The 13,241-nt window shown below is 42.8% G+C and overlaps 1 protein-coding gene across 2 annotated transcripts in view; it reads right to left on the minus strand.

Moving 5' to 3' along the window:
* The window catches only part of BBX (BBX high mobility group box domain containing), a 298,070-nt gene extending 291,934 nt beyond the window's left edge, over nt 1-6,136 (minus strand). For both annotated transcript variants that reach the window (XM_032150240.2, XM_032150243.2), the window contains exons 1-2: nt 6,023-6,136; nt 2,740-2,811 (exon numbers count right to left, since the gene is read on the minus strand). The gene's annotated coding sequence lies outside the window, so the exon portion shown is untranslated. The remainder of the gene's footprint in view (nt 1-2,739; nt 2,812-6,022) is intronic.
* Between the last annotated feature and the right edge of the window lie 7,105 nt (nt 6,137-13,241).

Raw genomic sequence — 13,241 nt, forward strand, 5'->3', positions numbered from 1 at the left:
TAAACATTTATATACTTTTGTAAGACACTAATAATAATTTCAGGGACTTCCTGTAGTACAGCAAAAAGGCACATCTGTAATGGAACTGTTTTCAAAAAGAGTTTTTTTTTAGTAGTATAGAGTTGTGAAGCCTTTATTATTTCTATTAAAGATTTCTAATATAAAAGTAATTGAAATTCATGACAAGATCTACTTAAAAATATACCCCTTGCTTTTACTCATGTTCTTTATGAAATGTAAGAAAACATATACTGTTATTAGGCTGACTAATGACTAATAATTAAAAATTGCCTGTAATTTTGCTGAAAAGTATGGTTTTATAAATACTTTAGCTACTGAGTTAGACTTTCATGAGTTGCACAACATCTTCAGACCTATTTATTTTTACAACATACAGAAAACTTTTCAACTATGTAGTTACTTACAGCACAGGCCAATCGTAATCATATGTGCATCCCCATTTTCATTCAAAGATATGTTCTAAATTCAATGTCTACATGAATCTGTTTTAATGGATTAGGTATAAAAATCAGATCTATAAGGTCAAAGGTCAAAGGTGCTATATATACCATTTTCAAAATATGTTCAAAGCACGGCTATCTCAAAAACTCATATGCCTTGAACAAAAAAATGGATACAAAGATCAAGATACATTTTCTTAATGTTTCAAAAATTGCAAATTTTAAAAAACATCTATGTCTCTAGAGAAAGATTTTTCCTAAAACTGCCAGAGTACCTCCAAAGAGGTAACACTAGGAAACAATATAGATGAGCCACCTTTTCAATAGCTAGCATTAAATGTGAAATGCAAATTAGGGCTTCAGTTTCAGAACCTAACAGAGACATGCAGAATAATAAAATGGGAAGTTTGAAAACACTTGGAAATGGAGAAGCAAAAACTTCTTTAAATTCTTATTTTGATAAGTAAGCCTCAAATCTAATAGATACATTTTAGATGCCAATAACTGGCAATTCATTGTCAAAATGACTTTTTTTAGATCACTATTACAAGATTTACACTATCAGAACTACTTCACTGACTTCAAAGTCCAAGGCTGTTCTTGAAAATATTGTTTTAATGAAGCAGTCACTTGATATCTCAAAGAAATACAAGAACTTATCAGACTTTTATTCTCAACATTACTAACCTCTCACATTAATTTCTGAATTGGTCAAATACATTTCCATGGGGAAGGAATATTAAAAGTTTGTGGCAATGAACAAAATAATGTGCCTAACAGTATAAATGTGGTGTTCTTTAGTAATCAGGAATGCATTTTGAATACTCTTGCCAAAAATGAAACTTTTCAAAGAAGCTTTAAAAAAAACTCAAAGACAATGAAATCCATGTATTTTAGTGTGCACTAAATTCACCTTATAGAACCTTCTCATTTTGACCACTCCCATTAGCCTGCTATGTATGTGACGTATTCTGAGCTCTCTCATTGAACAAACCACCTAATTATCAGCAGTAATGCAATATTTATATTCCATAAAAAATGTTCGATGCAAAACATATACAGATTATCTAAAGTTCTCTAGATTGTCTACATGTTCAATGCAAAACTTATACAGAGATTATCTAAAGTCTTCAATAACACGAAAGTATATTTTGTTACCAGATGGACACTACCAGAAAGGTCTAGTCCTCTAACTCAATACTAAGACAACAGTTTTATACTCTTAATACAAAGACAATAATTTTGTTAATGTACACATTACGTCAGCAATCCAGGAAACACCACAGATGAGGTCTCTAAATTTTCTTTCACAGAAAAGTAAGTTCAAGTTCATTTTCATTCAGAAAATACAATCTCTAAATTCACTATGGTAATATTACAAAGCACTACAGCTGATTTACGCAATTTAGTACTAGTTTCCAAACATCAACAACTCAGAGTACCTGGGGTGTTCCTTTACAATGGAGGGGCAAACTTACAAGGTGGTTTTCTGCAGATTAGGCTCACTGTGCTGCTTTCAAATGCTCTGTAAACCCTCAGTTCTTACCCACACTGTTAACTCTCACAAATTTTCCACACACTTACTGAACCACACATATTTTGCAGATTTTTCCACTTGGGAGTCATATATCTGAAAAAGGCACTTAACAATAGATCTCAAAGTCACTGTTTATTAAATTTACAGGCTACCGAATTGTTCCTAATTTCTCCAAACATGTAAATTTTAAAAGAAATTATGATCAATTTTGAATCAAACCAGTGCACTAAACGCTAGATTTACTGCACTGCCAACCCCACCTTTCCCCACCCCAAAAGTAACTGTTACAAACACCACAGGTTACTCAAGAAAGAGAACTTGAGAGAGAGTAAGCAAATGTCAGTCACTATAATTAGAGAGGCCTTCTGCACAATGCTTCCTTGGGTTTTTAATAATTCTCTCCACTCATACACTGCACTCTTCTATAGTATTGTCTAGCATTAAATTTACTAGACCTTCAATGCTATGTAAAATTTCATTATAAATTAAAATGCCTATTTGCGAATAAGTTTTGAAACAATTACTTGTAAACACAAAATGAACATTTACTATCTTAATAACCCACAGCTGAATTCTAAACACTAAGAATCATAAACTGACTTATGCGTGGGAAACTCAGTCAGACAAGGTTTCTGGGGTGCTGTAACCCCAATAAAGCATCTTCCTATGTGAACAATAAAGACCCTTATGTCATTACTAATTGTCATCCTGCTTCCCTGTATGAACAGTTTGCATACTTACCCAGGAAGGCAAATGGAAAGTACACAGGGAGGAAGATGAACTGCGGCAAAGCCTTTGTCATATGATAGTGACCTATAAAGTATCAAATAAAGGGACATCATCAGTATGGTAGGGCTTTACAATAGTACAGTCCCAAGTCCTGTAACATCTATGAAGTAAGGGTACCAAAACCCAGGAGTCCAGCTCCCACTAACCCCTCCCCTTTCTCTACCACCCCCCCCCCCACACTGGAGAACTGTGGGAACAGAAGGCAAAGAAGCTCCCCGTATTGAAAGGGCAGAGGCTGGGGGGCAACCCAACTAGCATTCTAGAGTATCTCCAGCACCCTCGCTTCCTACTCCCCATATGTACAAAGCAGAAAGTTGATCCATTCTGCAAACGCAAAACCCACACTGCGATCATTCATCAACTTGCACAAGTGATCACCGCCCCCAGGACAAATACACCAGTAACCAAATCATAGGGATCGATAAGCAAGCCCGAGCCTCGCCTTGCCCAGGAGCCGGCGGGAGGTGCCACCGCGGCGGCAGCAGGTCCAGGTATCGAAGCCTTCAGCCTTTCAGACCTGGGCGGCCACTGCCGTCTCCCAAACACCCAGCCCGGGTCACAATCCCCAGATTGGAGATAGGGACCGACCGGGGAAAACACATTCGCCAAAGCCCACAGCGGCAAGTGCAGGGCCACCAGGTCTGCGAGGTCAGGGTGGGGGGAGCTAGGAAACAAGGAGGGAGGAAGAGAGCGAGGGATCCCACCCCGGCTTTGTTGCTGGTCACCATCAAGTTTGCATCTTAGTACAAAATGTCGATCTTAAAGGCTGACAAGACAGAGGCAGAGGCAGAGGGAGAAAGAGAAAGGGAATAGAGTCCATCTTGCTTTGGGAAAGAGGGGGGAGGAAAAAATGAAGTGCAAATACCACACTCCGGGCGTAAAAGTCTGCTAAACACCTTTCCATAACGGAGGAGCAACGAGTGGGGTGTCCCCGTGCCCGTGCCTGCTCGAACTGGCGGCGGTCTGGGCAGAAAACGCCTCCCTCTCCTCCTCTTCCTCCTTCTTCCCCTCCTCCTTCTCCCTCTCCTCCTCCTCCTCCCGCGGGCCCCGGCGAAGATCCCGCCGCCACTGCCTCTGCCTCCGCTGCCCCCCAGGGAGACACCGCCGGCGCCCGGCCCGGCGCTGCCATTCCGGGCTTGGACCGCGCGGCGCAGAGCGCGTGGGGCCGGACGCGGGGTGGCCGCACGGGGACGTCCGCGCCGGGGACCCCCCGCGCCCCTCGGCCGCTGGCTGCCTACAAAAGTCGCGCAAGCAGAGGTGGCGGCGGCGCGCAGGGGCGGGGGGCCGCGTGGGGGCCCCCACGCCGCGAGTGGGCAACCCCAGGAGATGGCAAAGAACGCCCCTCCCCGCGCGGGGAAAGTACCCCAGTCCCAGTCAGCCACCCCGGGAACGGCAGCCCGGCGTCCGCGGCCGGGAGAAGAGAACTGGACGTGTCATTAGCAGGACAGGCAATGGTTTCAAAGCCCCAGGCCAATGACCATTAGCAGAGGCAGAGCTCGCTCCGTCCCCATCCCCCACAACCTCCACCCACCTTCCCCTTCGCGCCCCCCCCCCCCACCTCCACCCCACCTCGCGAAACTTTTCAACAAGATCCACCTGGACTAATTTGTCCACAGACAGTTAAAATATTGACTAGACCCTACACACCGGGAAGGAAGGGGAATGCACGCTTTATTTTCCTTCCTACAGAAAGGAAAGCAAAAAATAGCTTCTCTCTCTGTCTCTCCCTCTCCCCCCCACCTCTGTCGTACATGTTGTGTCTTAGCTTTTTGCATCGTTTCGTTTTACCTTCCTCATTTAGCAGAAATGATCGCGGCTATTTCACACATAAACGTGTTCCAGATTCTGGGATTCAGGGTCCTTCTAAATTACAGGACTCGGGTTCGGTCTCAGTTACGTTAAGTTTCATACAATACCAAAAAATAAATAAAATATGATAATAAATTTCTGAGGGTGAGTGAGCGAGACGAGGTGCAGGAGGAAAAGAAACCTCGAGTCTGATTTCTGTAATTTACTAGCGACCCGGATCGCAGCAAATAACAGTGTAACACGAGTGTGGCTTAAGAGGGCTGGGGAGCTCTTTCTAGAGGCATCGACCCCATCCCCGGATAAAGGATCTGCAAGTTTTCTGTCATCGCGACCAGGCAAAGCCGTAACTTACCTTCAGAAATAAGACTTTAAACGGCCAAGGCCTTCCTCCTCCCCTCCACCACCACCCTCAGCCTCGCTCTCTCCACCTTAAACTTATTGACACAACATAATCCCACATTCAAGCAAAATCCTGACACAGCCTCCCTCCTCCTCTTCCCCCTCCTCTCTTCCCTCCCGTTCTCTCTCTCTCCCTCTCTCTCTGTCTCCCTCTCTCCCCCCCCTTCCCTCCCTCTTCTCTCTCCCCTTCTCCCTCGCCCTCTTCCCCCTCTCCCCCTATTCTTCCTCCAGGCTACTCTGGCACTAAAACAGCACTTTCTCTACTCGCCGCGCATTTGGGTAGGGGTGGGGGTGAGAGAGCACTGATCTGCGGGGCCGGAACACCCAAATCCCAACTCTCCAGATGAACGAGCAACTGGGCTGCTGTTCCCGGTCACCAACGCACACGAAACGTTCAATAAATCCACCGAAGGCTGGCTCCTCGTACCTTCCTCCACTGCCCCTGCTCCCCAGGCCCCACCTCCCCGGCAGCCGAGACCAGGCAGGGCTCCACGTACTTTCGCCGAGATGAAGTTTGGGGCTCCCCGGGCGGCCACGAGCCGCCCGCCGGCGTGAGGGCTGTTGTTGTTTTCCTGGGGCCGCTCCAGCCCGCGCCCCGGCGCCCGTGCCCCTCTCGGGCGGCGCTGCCTGTGTGCCGAGAGGTGCTGGTTGCAAACGCAGCCTGGCACCGGCTGGCCTACTACTCCCCAGCCCGGCCCCCAGCCTCCCGCTCGTAGGGCACTGCCTCCGCGCCCCCCGCCCCCCGGCCCCAGCCGGCGCGGCCGCCGCGACCCTCGCCCCCGACCTTTCCCGACCCAAAGTTTTGGCGGAGGGGGAAAGTGCCCAGGGAGCGGGCCGGCTGGCGGAGGCTCCGGACGCGCGGGGTTCCCTCCGTCTTCCTCAAGTCCACCCTACCGGCTGCCGCCGCCGCCGCTGCTGCTCCTGCCGCGGAGTCCTTGGGGCTGCAGCCCGGCAGCTCGCAAGTGAGTAGGAAAACAGAAAGTGAGGGGAGTGCGCCCGGGGAGGGCTGGGGATGGGGGGCGCCTACCTCGCGGGCTCGCCGGGCGTGAGGGCGTGTGTGTAGCTAGCCCTCAGCGGCCAGTCAGGGTTTCTCTATGGGAAAGTGGAGAGGAGCTCGCGGAGCCGCTCTGCCTCCGCTTCACTGTACACTGCTCCACATACAGTACATGCAACCCGGAGAGACTGAAAACACTCATTTTATATAAGGCAGCCTGCCATTGGTCCGCGCCGTGACGGACAGGCCGCGCAGCCAAACAAGAGGCCTGTTACACCCAAACACACGCACACATACACACATTTTACAGAGACACACAAAGATCATCACATTTTCTATTTTCTAATGTTCGGGACCTGTAGACAGTAGGAGAGGACAGGTAGAGAGGCCCAGCAGAGTGGGGTAAAGGGGAAAACCCCTGTCTGCACCAAGTTGTAAGGCTTGAAACTGGTGTCCTTTTGACTTGGGAGGGTTATGGTAATAAACTACAACTCCACTGGATATGGAAGTGAGGGGGTTTTTCATCGCTGCCTTTTGGTGCCCCATGGAAGAGGCCTGCATTGTGTTACGATTTTACAGCCTGACCCGGCTAACAAGTGGCCAAGAAAGGCTTTTATCACCTTGGATTTCTTTTGTCAATGGGTTAGCTATCACATAGGCCAAAATAGTGCAAGATAAGTTTATCAGGACTCTGATGCATTGAGGTTGTTAATGCCTCATTCGTAGGTAGATTCAAAAAAATCAATATAACAACATACAAACAAAGATAAACATTTTGCTGAAATAGCCGAACAACTTTTAACTGGTCAGTGGACTGCCATCACCTGTGTGGACATGCAAACTGTGCTATTAGGTAAAATAAGTCATGGAAGATTGGCTATTGACCCTTAGCCTTCAAAACAGACCTTTGATTCAATATATACAAGATTACATTTTGCATATTATATATAAAAATATATGATTCTTTACATATTTCACATCTCATGTGAACATCATATGTTGCATGACTTTGGAGATGATGAACCTCAGGACAGGTCTTTCTGATTGTTTTTCAACGATGCAACTTCGGCAGATTATATTAGACACTTCAATATAAATAAGTCAACAGGTTGGTGGAAAGAAGTCAAAGCTGGAAATTAGAAGGAATAAATTGTAGATTAAACTCTTTAACCAGCTGAGCAATCTTGAGCAAGTTACTTAACCTCTCCAATGCTCAGACTTGGTTTTGATATTTAAGATTAAAATAAGACACTTTTCCAGATTCCCTCAATTAAATGTTTATTCAGCATCTACTGTGTGTCAGGCATTATCTTAGGCCTAGATGTTTTCTTAGGGTTCCTTCCGTTTTAAGAGTCGGTGAATTATTCTTAAATACAAACATTTTGTAGATTACATAAACACTACGATTTTATGGCCTAGGTATGTAGCTTTAAAACTTAAAGAAAACCTGACTAAGGGAACTTACTTCAATTCCCCTTTTATTTCCTTGATGCTGTCTAAAGGTTTTTCTTTTGCATCCATAAAGTTGTTAAAAGAGTGTATGTGTGCGTGTGAACACTCCTGTGTAAGAGGGAGAAAGAGAAACAAAATCAGAAAAGTTTAAAAAGTTCAGAAAACAAAGTGGTATTTAGAAATGTGATGTTTATTTTTTGAGAAAAATCATTTTTAAAAGGAAAAGTATATAAAAATCACAGCATTTTATTTATTTATTTATTTTTTATTTTTGAGATGGAGTCTCACCCTGTAGCCCAGGCTGGAGTGCAATGGCGTGCGTGATCTCACCTCACTGCAACCTCCACCTCCCGGGTTCAAGAGATTCTCCCGCCTCTGCCTCCCGAGTAAGCTGGGACTACAGGCACCTGCCATCATGCCCGGCTAATTTCTGTATTTTTGTAGAGACGGGGTTTCACCATGTTAGTCAGGCTGGTCTCGAACTCCTGACCTCAGGTGATCCATCTGCCTCGGCCTCCCAAAGTGTTGAGATTACAGGCATGAGCCACGGCGCCCAGCCAATCACAGCATTTTAAACAGATAATATCAAAGTTTATATTAGGGGCGGGCGCGGTGGCTCACGCCTGTAATCCCAGCACTTTGGGAGGTGGAGGTGGGCGGATGACCTGAGGTCAGGAGTTCGAGACCAGCCTGACCAACACGGTGAAACCCCCGTCTCTACTAAAAATACAAAAATTAGCCGAACGTGGTGGTGAGCACCTGTAATCCCAGCTACACGGGAGGCTGAGGCAGGAGAATCACTAGAACCCAGGAGGTGGAGGTTGCAGTGAGTCGAGACCACATCATTGCACTCCTGCCTGGGGGACAGGGTGAGACTCCGTCTCAAAAAAAAAAAAAAAAAAAAAAAGTTATATTAATGGCAGTTTCATTTAGTTGACACAAGGAACGAAATGTTCTTTATCCACACTACACTGCTCTGAGGTCAGTGCTAAGTATCATTATCTCTAGTTTACCCATAGGAGAAATGAGTCAGGGACAAGTTATATAGCCTGCTCCATATTGCACAGAATGACAATGAAGAAGGAACTTGAACCGAGGACTTTTAATACTCAGCACAGGTTTTGAGTAATTTGACAACCCTTCCCTCCAAATCATGAACTTCAGAAGCAAGAAGGAATTGGAGGGAAAACAAAAAAACTTTCATAGTATTTCACTGTGCTCCTTTTTGAAAAGGAAAAAAAGTCAACAGAAGTAGCTATATTTAATTGCAGAGTGAAGTATTGTGCATTATTTGCTAATAGAACTATTTTGTGCAAAATAGAAAAGACTAGCCTTATCCCCAACCTCCAACCATAGGAAAACATTCTTCATATTTTTATGGTCACAAGATATTTTTGTTGAATTACACTTAGCTTAGCAGAATTATTTAGAGCTTCGGTCTTCAAACTTTTAGATCACACATTGCTATCAGTAAAATGTTTGAGCATGTAGTCTCAATATATATATTCACATACACATTAAAAATTCACCACTGGGCCAGGCATCGTGGCTCACACCTGTAATCCCAGCGCTTTGGAAGGCCAAGGCAGGAGGATTGCTTGAGGCCAGGAGTTCAAGACCAACGGTTTGAGACCAACCTGATCAAGATAGAGAGACACCATCTCTACCAAAAAAGAAAAAAAAAAATGCACCATTGCATAGATATATTATTTATTATTATAAATCATATATTTACAAAAACAAAATTTAAAAGCATGAGATAAAAAATAAATAAGAGTTTAATTTCTTCTATAGTCCATAGAAGCGTGGATTCCTATGATAGAGTCTTAGCACATGCCCCAGGACTTTGCATTCCAGTTTGGACACCTCTGAGAGTGCAAGGTGCTAACTGACCAAGACTGATGCAGAAGAGCATAAAGTGTATTGCAGTGACTTCCTATAAGTCATTACTACTACTAGAAAATTGGTAGGTCCACAGGGCCTTCAGATTGAGAGAATGACACTTTTTAAAACTCATATTATATATTGGTAGTGTATTTCCATTGGGCGTCATGTTCCAGCATAAGCCATTTTTCAATATTCTTTGGCAGAATATTTATTGAGAGGGCTCCATGTGCTCTTGTGCATGTCAGATGCCGGAAAAGGAAAATTGCCTGCTCCTAGGAGAAGGGATAGAATAGAATTCCATTCTCCTGTGTGATCCGTCGGGCCTCACTGCTAAGTAAGGAAAGGAGGCTTAGAGCTAACTTTAATGTAGTATTTTACCATTTTGGAAATACTTTTAAAATGTTTATTACCTCATTTGAGAATAAATACCAAGAAATTTTAAATGCTAGTTATGCTCGAAACTTAAAATATGATCAGAAAAAATCATAGCTTTCATGGAGTTTACTTACTTTTTATAATGTAGGGTTATGAAAATAAAAACAATGGTTGGTTACTTGGGCAAAATGGCATTAAAAAGGGACGACCCTTTTCCCTTCTTGTTTTCACATCTGTTGACCAATCACAGACTAAACTCACATGATTATCGTACTTCTCCTTCTCATGGCTTTGTCTGTTTTCTAAATTTTATTTTATATGGGCCGTTTTTTTGTGACATAAAATAATTTTGGGAAAGTATATTTAAGTGTGTGTTTAAATGTGTATAAACAAATGTATATATTGTTTAAATGTATGTCTACACATAATTTATTTCTTTATTAATATATGACTTCTTTATACAATCCTAATACAAATCCTGATTTTGCCACTTTCTGTTTTTTCTTTTTTTTTGAGACAGAGTCTTGCTCTGTCTCCAGGCTGGTGTGCAGTGGCACAATCTCCGCTCACTGCCACCTCTGCCTCCCCGGTTCAAGCGATTCTCCTGCCTCAGCCTCCTGAGTAGCTGGGATTACAGGCGCATGCCACCATGCCCGGCTAATTTTTGTATTTTTAGTAGAGACGGGATTTCACCATGTTGGCCAGGATGGTCTCCATCTCTTGACCTCGTGATCCTCCCGCCTCGGCCTCCCAAAGTGCAGGGATTACAGGCATGAGCCGCTGTGCCCAGCCCTGATTGTGCCACTTTCTAGCTGGGTAACTTTGGGAAAATTCCTTAATCACTCTGACTCAGTTTCCTTGTTTATTAAATGGGAATAATCATAATTGAAACAATACATATAAAATGCATCAGCCTGGAATGTACTAAAGATTCAATCAGTATTATTTGTGTTTATGTTTCCACACAGACAAACCAATGACAGATGCTTTACAGAAAGTGTTCTAGGACTTAACTATCATATCAAATGGAGTTTATGGAACCTGTTACAACTTACTTGCCCAGTGTTTGCAATTTCCTTTTAGCCTACACTCTACCAACTCCACCATCTCTGCACATAAAAGAGATGTCAGCCTGATCCCAGGATAAAGCAAACATCTTATTGGGTGGGCATTATTAAGCACCTAAAAAAGCAAACTTGTAATAAATCACTCTTTGAAACAGGCCTTGTTTTGTGCACTGAAACTCCAGATAGTTACAATGATGAGGGTCTGCCTTACATAACAATTTATGACTTGTACTTGACCTTGCTGAGCTTCAGCGTTTTTTCTCTTTCTATAGGAAACAGTGTTTTTTTCTCTTTCTATAGGAAAATAAATAGAGAAAATCATACCTTTCTCCTCAGGCCAGTGCAAAGTCAGTAAAAATTAGAGCTTGGATAGTTGGACCACTTCTTAGCACCAATGCAGACATTCATAATCTTGAAGAGAACCATCTTCTATTGTGTCCTAGAAGACTTGGGGATAAGAAAGAAAGAGGAGAATACCCTGCTTTCCTAGGGTGATTCTTGGGGCCAGACATCTTTGAATTCCCACTCTCCTGTGATCTTTTATGACATTTTATCTGTATTATTCTTAAGGCATTCAAATATCTTGCCTCGCATTATGTTGTGTATGTATTGGTAGAGATCTTTATTTGATGGCAAACACCTTGAGGAAAATATTGTCTTCTTCAAGGTTTTGTTTTCCAACAGTGGCTAGAACAGTAACTAATATATTGACTGACGTGTAACAGTAACAACAAAGATTTGTAAAATTAATGAAGAAGACAAGCAAAAACAAACAAAAATACCATAAATTCTAAGGAAGCTCAGAGAGAATCCAAGGATAAGAAAGTGTCAGAAAAGGTTGGGGGATCCCAGATATATGGTAAACAGAACTTAAATTGTAGGCATTATAAATTATACTTGCATATTGTTGTAATTTTCTAAAGCACTTTTACATGAGACAGGCTAGCATACTCACTAAAATCCAGATGAGGAAGGTGAGACAGATAGAGGGACCTTCTTTATAAATGAAAACAATTAAAGCAAGGAAAGGTTAAATTATTCCTTTAATATTATAAAGCTAGTAACAGAGTTGGGTTAATACAAAGGTCCTAGACTCCTCATTCTGGAAGCTGTCTGCTTTTTTTTTGGAGGAAGGGAGAGGGGAGTGACCAGGGAGACACTTAAGGATCATACTATAAAAATAGGTCTCCCTAAGTGGACAGTGATTTTACACTAATGGAGTTGATCATCAAATCAGTATGCTTTAGCGTTAGCAGAGAGGTCTTTCTAGCCATCGTCCCATTAGAAGTTTCAACAACATCCCCAGCAAGGAACTTCTGCTATGACACATCCAGATCCTGGGAACTCCCTTCTTGCCAAGACAGTCTATTTCATCTTCTGACAGTTTTGACCACTACAAAGTTCTTTCTGGTATTTTAACATCATTTCTCTCCTTTTAAGTTTCACATTGTTTCTTTTTCTACCCCCTTGAGACCACAAAAAAACAATCTAATCCCTCTTCCATGTGGCACTTTATATATATATATGAAGACAGCTATCATGACTGCTCCCTGACTTGAGTTGCACGTTTTCCAAGCTAATGGTCCCAGGTCCTTAAAACTTTCTTCCTAGGGACCATTGTTGATTCTTGGTCTCTCAAACCCTGCCTATTGTCTTTGTGGATGTGCTCCTTGATGTATGATATACAGAGCAGGTGGGAGCTGAGGCAGTGTGCAGAACAGCATGACCATGGCTCCTTGATACAATATTTCTATTAATGCATCTTGAGATAGAGCATGTTTTTTTGGCAGCCACTTTGTTACAAATCACTCTGCTGGCCCATATTGTGCTTATTCTCAAAAACAAAAGAAGTTTTTAAAACGTGGGCTGTTAAGCCGTGTCTTCTCCATTCTGTATTGTATCATTTATTTGGGACATATTGAGGCATAAGCATTTTTAACCTTGGTATTGTACAGTGATTAAGAGCTGAGTTTTTGGAGTTATACCAAGATGGGTCAGTATTTGGATCCAACACTTACTAACTTTGTAAACTTGGACAAATTATATAACTTCCCTTTGCTTCAGTTCCTCATGTAAAAAGGAGGTAATAATAATGTACCTTATAAGGTTATTATAAGAATTAAGTAATTTATGTAAAATACTTAAAACAGTGGTTTTCATGTAAGGAATACACAAAATAGAGTTTTCTTTTCTCTCTTTTCTTTTTTTTAAAGCCGGTGAGATTCAGCCCATAATTCCACTTTGCAAACATCTTTTTGTATGCGATCATTTTATTTAACACATTTGCTATTGATCTCAGCATCTTGGTTCATTCACAAATTTCATGGCTTCTTTACGTTTTTCCAAGTCGTTTTTAAAAGCATTGTCCAAGGCAGAACCGAAAAGCACCCACCTCCCAATATATTGGTTAACATTGATTTATTAACCAGCACGCCCATGGCCACAGTTGTTGAGCCATGATAGAGTCACCT

The sequence above is a fragment of the Hylobates moloch genome, unplaced genomic scaffold (genome assembly GCF_009828535.3).
Source record: "Hylobates moloch isolate HMO894 unplaced genomic scaffold, HMol_V3 SCAFFOLD_4, whole genome shotgun sequence".
Classification (NCBI taxonomy): Eukaryota; Metazoa; Chordata; class Mammalia; order Primates; family Hylobatidae; genus Hylobates; species Hylobates moloch.